Raw genomic sequence first — 8,024 nt, forward strand, 5'->3', positions numbered from 1 at the left:
ACACCACGCGTAGAATGGTTTCAGATGAAATACATCTCGGGAGGAATATATGGCTGGCAAAGACCCCATCGTGGGCTGCCCGAAGTATACTTCAAGCCCGGAATGAAGCAAAACAAATTGTATGCTATGTAGTTGGAGACGGTAAAGGTATCAATTTTTGGATTCATCCCTAGCATCCCGATGGCCCATTAGAATACCAGACATCCATTCGAACAATTCTCTCCGATATTCCTCAGCACACTACAGTAGCAGAACTGTTAGTCAATGGCAATTGGGACCCAATGTTTGATCTTCAACATTACAGTGAATTCAAGGAGATCCTCTCCTCTGCTCTTCTCACCCTCAGGTGGAAAACCATCCCATATGGAAGCTAACCTCTGATGGCCACTTCACTTTGAAGAGCGCTTGCAACATGCTAAGACCCCAGGTTCAGAGTCTCATGGCACCATATTGTCCCGTTCCCGGGGTATATCCCATAGCAGAGCTTTATCACATGGCAAGCCTTGCATAAGAAGCTACGCACTCGTGACCGTCTCACATTCCTTGGTTTCACTTGGGAAATGCTAGCTCAAGGTTGCCTATGGGTTCAACTAATCACCTTGTTGTTTTGATGCTAGGAAATCCAAATTGATTAGTTATTATGGACTAATGTGTTGTGCCTTAGACAGGAACCTCTCATGTCATATTGCCATTAGCACAATACAACATAACACATGGCTTGAATGTCAACATACACAAATGATCCAAGAGAGCTTGTACACAATGAATACATCATCCATTGAGGTGTTCAAGTCAAGATCTCAAATTAAAGATCCCACAAGCATGCCTTGCACAATGCCAAGAGGAGCTTGAAGATGAACAAGTGTTGGTGACTATCTCAAGCATTCAAAGTGAATATGATTCAAGAAGACAAATCACATGTACTAAAGCAATCACAAGTGTTAACTTACAAGCCCAAGATCCCAAAGATGACCTTGGAAGCTAATACAATCAAGGTGCTAAGTAATTTTACATTTCTAGATTGTATTGGAGATCTTTTTCATGTGGTTTTGCTTTTCAAAGAGTTTTTCATACCTTTTTCAAAATCATCCTTGAGACCCAATTGTATTTTATGAAAAACCAATTTCAAAGGTCCTAAACATTCTTAAAAAGGTCATAGCCCAAAAACCAAAAACAAAAGCCCAAGTGCCAAGTCGAGGTAAAAAAATGAAATGACATCAAATTGGCACTTGCATTGTGGACTACAAACTTATTTCCACATTAATGGATCCAAAACATTTTCTAATATTTTTGAAAATATTTTTAACAGATAGATCACATCGTTTCCATTCAAATCAAGTATAAGAGCGTCAAAATAAAAAAAGAAACGAGTAAGATATGAATTTTACCAAATGGGCAGAAAAACCATTTTTTTGCAGGCCCAGCCCGGTCGACCGCCCCACTAAACAATCCATTTTTTTAAAAAATTTCCAGCAGCCCTATGGCGGTCGACCGAACACCCACGAGCTACCACAAATACAAGAGAAACCAGCCGTTGGGGCATAACGACTAGTTGCTTTTTTGACCATTTTTTATCTTTTCTTGCCCAAACTACCCCTAAAAGTTTATGAATCATTGTAGGCTATATATGAGTTTTCTTCATAGATTTTAGGGCTTTTGGACTTATTCAAAGCCTCATTTGCGCTTTAACCTTCAAATCCATTAGTTTTCTTCAAATGCTTTGAACTTGCATATCCTTTTGAAGAAGATCTCCATAAGGCTTTATCATTGTAAGCTTTTGGAGAGTTTGTGACCTACCATCTCTGTATCAAGCCTAATCAAGAGGCTAAGAGAGTTCTTCATTCTTTGTTCTTCATTGTAATTGGGGTCTACGATTCGTCCCAACAACAAAGGTTAATCGGTGCAAAGAGGTTCACTCTCGTGGAGGCGGTTTGTTAAAAGGGATTGTTTCCTCGGAGGTGGTTTGAAAAGATGGTTTGTTCCCTTGAAGGCGGTATTTATTGTAAAGCATGGGAATTCGGCGTTTGTGGAATCCCACCATAGTGAAGGAAATCCCAAGGAAAGACTAAGTACTTAGGTAGTAGAGTAGGTCCTTGAGGTTAAGTGTTAGCCCATGGGTACCCCATGGGTTCAACTAATCACCTTGTTTTGATGACTAACAAACCAAAATTAATTAGTCCTTTATGGACTGACGAGTTGCCTTGAATGTTGTTCTATATACAGGTTTCACAAGCCAACATATGCTAGCACATAACCATACATGGCCTATGCATGAGGATAAACTAAACACAAGTTAAAGAAGCTGGAATAAACATGTTTCATCATTCCTTAGAGGTACAACCAAGGAGGAGCTGTATCTCAACCATTCCAAGCATTTGAAGAATCAAAGGAAGATCAATGAAGGCCAAAGTTGAGGATCAACATGCTTAAAGGACAAAGAAGCTTGAACACATTGGTGACATCATCCGATAAGAGAAGACCTTGAAGAATGGAAGATGTCAAGCAATCAAGCTCAAGATGAAGATCCCAGAGGCAAGCCATGCATTGAATGGAAGATCAAGCAATGGCTAGCACAAGAGTAATTCAAGAGAGTAAACAAAATGGTAGAATCTATTCCTCTCTCTCTTGGATTTATTCTTGATCAAGGCACACTAAAAAATATTTCAAAATATTTTTTAAAAGTGACCAAAAACCAAGTTGCCCCAAAGCCCAAGTGCTAAGTTAAGTTTTAAAATGGAAAGACATAAAATTAGCACTTGAAAAATGGATCCAGCACATAAATCATATCATAACTGGTCCAAATAATTTTTAAATATTTTTAAAAATGTTTTTAACAGAAAGATCTCATCGTTTCCATTCAAGTAGAATACAAGAACATTGAAATCCGATAAGAAACGAAGGAGATATGAATTTACAAGATTCAAGCTGAAATCTGGAAATCCAGCTAGGAATTCCGTGGAACCTCACGGAGTTCCATGAGTGCTCTGGAACTTAAAAAATATAGCCATTGGAGCTATAAAAGTTGCACAGAATTACCGTTTTGCCCATGGAACGGCTAGTTTTGATTTTTGGCTATATATATATATATATATATATATATATGGGTTTAAACTTGCATTTTAACTTGATCAAAAGGTTTTCCAACCCATTTAAGGCCCATACAAACACTTTCAAACTATTTTTATCTAACATATCTCTTCCCAACCCTTGTGTCTTGATTTTGACAAATCTTTAAGAGAGTTGGAATAGGCTTAAATTGTAATATTTTGTGAGAGTTGTAGTGAGCTTTGATTGTGTATATCAAGTCTTCAAGAGGCTAAAAGAGTGTTCTTTTCTTGTTCTTCTTCAACATTGTAAAGAGGGTCTTTGATTCGGCCCGCTAAGAAAGGTGAATAAAGCTTGTAAGAGGGTTTCTTTGATCCGGCCCGTTAAGAAAGGAGGATCACATAGTGGAGGCGCCAAGAAGGTCTCGGTAGAGTGGATGTAGGGCTTAGCAAGATGCTCAGTGCGAACCACTATAAAAATCAGCGTGTTCATCTTTTTGACTCTTTCTCAGTCCCTCCTACACACTTAATTGGTATGCCTTTTGCTTTGCCTTATTTTCTTTCATCTTTAAATTAACAAGGGGTAGTTGTATTCATATTTGCAAATTAACAAGGGTTTGCTTCATATCTCAATTATTTGATTTTCCCTTTGTGCTTTAAGTGTTACACTTGGAATCTTATTTTAAGTCCTTAACTATTCCACTTAAAAAGGAAATTTATTTTTACAAACCCAATTCACCCCCTCGTGGGTTGCCTATTGGGATTTCATTAAGGAATCGAACCACTCTAAATCATTGTGTCATCTCCTATCCCTTCTTCAACTCTTCTACATTTGGGTGTTTGGTAATATCTAACCATCTATTCTCTTTAATCTTGATTGAACAAGGGTTAGATTTAACTTGTATTGCTTTTCTAACTTCTATCAAATTTAGTGTTAAAATTTTAATCACCCAATTCACCCCCCTCTTGGGTTGCCCTTTGGGATTTCAGGAAACCACTTATGCTCTTTGCAGAACAAATAAAGAGAGCATCAATCACCTATTCTTATCTTGCTCCTCATAATGGATCTAGAGATCCACTTTCCTTAGAAAACCAAATAAGACCCTGCTGGAAGAAGAACAATGGGTCAACTGCACATTCATAGTGTAAAGAGCACACTACAATATCTATCAGAGTTGCCTTTTGCTCAACTATCTATCATCTCTAGATCCAACAAAAGAATTTTTGAGTGCTCCTCTAATCACAAGCCGGCGATTCTAAAGGTCATCCTCAACAATATCAAATGCAGAATTCGGCACTCTAAACTGTCACTCTCCAAGTGAAATGAACAATTGCAGAACAACTAATCTGGGCATCCCTCTTCACTTCCTCGATAAGGCTCATAGATCTTGCTCTTGGATTCCCCCTATGATGAGATCATACAACTTTTTTTTTAATGGTCGAGATCATAGAAGTCAACTCAGATGCATCTTTATCAGGTGACACTGCAGCAATCAGTGGCATTCTTCGAAACAACTTAAGCTTGGTTGTGGGTCTCTTCACTACAAACGTCAAGCCCGAGGAAATCCATGCACTTGAACTCGAAGTGATCCTCCACAGAATACAGCTTGCCATTGAAAACAAAGTAGAAAGGCTATGTATAGAATCACTCCACTACATCAGTAAACCTCATCACCGGTCAGTATAACTGTCCCTGGAAGAAGAAACCAACTCTTACAAAAATCAATCAGCTTCTACTCTGATTCAAATTTTGGAATATATCGCACACTTAGAGCGAAGCAAATAGGGCACCCGACTTTACCTCAAAAGCAGATTGTCCTTGCAAGGGAGATTCCATCCCTATAGATAGTGTTCCTTCTCTTCTTGCCAGCGTTGTATCAAAGACGCTTCGGGTCATTGTTACCCTAGATTGTAATATCTTTTTTATTCTTAATATACCCGGTTGGGGTCCTGCCTAACCCAATCTTGCCCATGAAAAAAATTCCTCGAGTTGGCTACAACTTCAAGAATGTAGTTTTGAAAGAGAAAGGATGGGAAGTAGCAAACATTAGAATTAAAAGAAGAAGGTGAAAATGAGAGAGACAATTATACCACCCTTATATCTCTTGTGAAATTTTATGGTGTATGCTCGTTACTACACACACTGGGAAACTAGCACAATCAGAAGAAAAGGGATTCATTAAAAATTTTAGATCATTAAACAATTAAGGGGACCTCTATTGCCGTATTTGTTGATAATGGTGATGAAGGATTTAAGCCATCTCTTGTTGTAGTAGAAGAAAATGGATTCATTTAAACTTGAGACCATGCAGCTGTAGACACCCCATTTTGCTCTGCTGTAATCAATAAAGGAGTTAGTGTTCTTGTTATTAGTCTTCTTCAGTGTTTCCCATTCCCGTGTCCGTCCCTTATGCTTTCTCAATCTTTCCGATCATTTCCGCAATGTTCCGTATTTTTCTTTTCGCTAAGTGTTGAGAATGGTTATGCAGAAGAATCCAAGCCAGGGGAGAATTCGGACCCATTCGGTGGGCCCGTATTGAGCATTTATTGAATTTGGACTCATGGGTAGGCCCGCATTGAACATTTGTTTAAATTCGGATCAATCAGGAGGCCCGCGTATGGTTTTAATGAAAAATGAGTTTTGAGCCTGCTTCGATTTAATGAATAAAGATGTCCGTCAAGGGAGCGGTCAGGATCTCAGAGACGTCATTTTAACAACCAATGTTATTACGATCATCAAGTTAAGTTATTCGGATAAGCCTACAGAAATGATTTAGAGGGGCGCAGCCAATCTACATTATGTTGCATCAAATGAACAGTTCAGACTATTCCATGGAAGTGATTTGGGGTGCGCAATCTATTTGGGTCGTGACCCATAAATCGGACGGCTGAGATCATCCAATGCTAGTAATTGGGGTGCAATTTCTGTGGGCCCATCAATCGAACGGTTTTGATCATCGTATGAAAATGACTTCATGAGGGGAGATAATGTGTAAAAAAAAAAAAGAAAGAAGAAAAACTGTAAAAACAGAGTAACGCATTTACGTGTTTTTCTTACTCTCTGTTTTTTTTTTTGTTTTCTTTTTCTCTGCAAATCTCTCTCTCTCCACCACCTCCCTACGTCCCTCTGTTTTTTATCTCCTATCATCTCTCCCTTGGTTTCCCTCCCTACGTCCCTCTGTTTTCCATCTCCTCTCACTCTCTTGTTTTTTTTTAATTCCCTTCTTCCCCTCATCTATTTTTCTCTCCCTCTATCTCTCTCTCAACTACTCCCCTCATCTATTTCTCTCACTCTCATCTCTCTCGATCCATAAAAAAAAAAATATATAAATAAAAACAGAGCATCTTGGATACCCCCCCCACGGTTCTCTGTTTTCAGTTTGCCTCCTCCTCCTACCCTCTGTTACTCTCCATATCTCTCCCTTCCTCTCTATCTCTCTCTCTCTCTCACTCTCTGCAAATCTCTCTCACTCTCTCTCGTTCTCTATTCATCTCCCCCACTCTCTCACGTGAGAAAAATAAAAGAAAAAAAAAAACAAACAAAAAGAGAAGAAGGAAACGAAGCGGATCGAGCGGCGGTGCGATTTTTTGAATTTTTCGGCTTTTGGATTCGGCGAGGATCTCCATCACAGGTCAGTACATTATTCTCGGATTTTTTCAGAATTATTTGGTATATTTTTAGATTTTTGCATGATTTTTAAGCATTTAAATGAATTTAATTCAATATTAAATGTGTGTACTTAAAATCATGATCTGCACGAGTGTTTCAAATCCGTTTCGTCCCGAAATTTAATACAATGTTCTACTTAAATAGACTAAAATAACTATCGGATCGGATCAGACATTGGATCAAAGGTTGTCGAAAATTTGAGTGAAGAGTGGTATTTTATTTAAAATATTGGCTGAGTAATTACGAAATTCAAAAAAATAGCCATCTCAGGATGACCTATTTTTTGGAATTTTAAATTTTTCTTGTGTTCATCATATTAGAACAAGATTAATAAAATATATACTAAATAAATTCCAAAATTAATGACATTTCGTGGGAAAATAATATGACACTGATACCTTCTACCATGAATTTTTGAGAATTTTTAGAATCTGTTTGGTATATCATTTTATGCTTTCTTTGAAAATTATCAGATTTTGGGAGACTTTTTACAGACATCAGATCACAGATAAAATTCTCAAAATTTTTACATTAGTCTTTTATTCTCTATTTCTAGTTTCTGTAAAATTTTCAAGTGATTTAGATCTTTTTTCATATGGGATGTAGTGTTAATTCATAATCTGGTCTAAAAATTGAAAAATCCGAAACTGATAGTAAATAGTTTCCACAATTCATGCAAATCTCACAGCATGCTATTTTTACTCATACCTTACTACTGTAGAAATGTGATTGAATTTAGATTTCTATTTCTAGTAGTTTCTGTGTTATTTTTGCAATCTGGTCTTATTGTTATTAAATCAAAATTAAATATGAGCTTAATGTAAAAATCTGTAAAACTCTTTTAATAAGCTACATCTTATCATATCTTGCCGTTGTAGAAGTTTCAACTCATTTCGAATTCGTTTGCAACATTTTCACTTGTAAAATCACTCATATGTTTAAAATTGATAAAATTCATTAAAAATCCGAAATTAATTGAAAATCATCTGAAAATCTCTAAAGAACCTTAAATCTCTGTCACATATTAACTCCTTAATACATTGAAACAGAAATCTTAGGATCTTTAGATTTATCCTGGAAAAATGGCCAGCGCATCCATAATCGTATCCCTATTGCACTCGATCTTTGACAATTTGAATATTTAAGCTATAGCACGTTGTTGGCTCCGAGGTTACTGTCCACGGAAATCCTGAGATATGCCAGGCAATAAGGTGCTATAACCTAAGTATTAAATTGCGCAAGGAAAGAGCGCACGATTCCCTTCATTGGATGCTATTCTGGGCCGAAATTGGTGAACCCTAGAACCATTG

This window comes from Tasmannia lanceolata, unplaced genomic scaffold, assembly GCF_043159265.1.
Source record: "Tasmannia lanceolata isolate RefF3 unplaced genomic scaffold, GAP_Taslan_0.1 ptg000008l, whole genome shotgun sequence".
Taxonomy (NCBI): domain Eukaryota; kingdom Viridiplantae; phylum Streptophyta; class Magnoliopsida; order Canellales; family Winteraceae; genus Tasmannia; species Tasmannia lanceolata.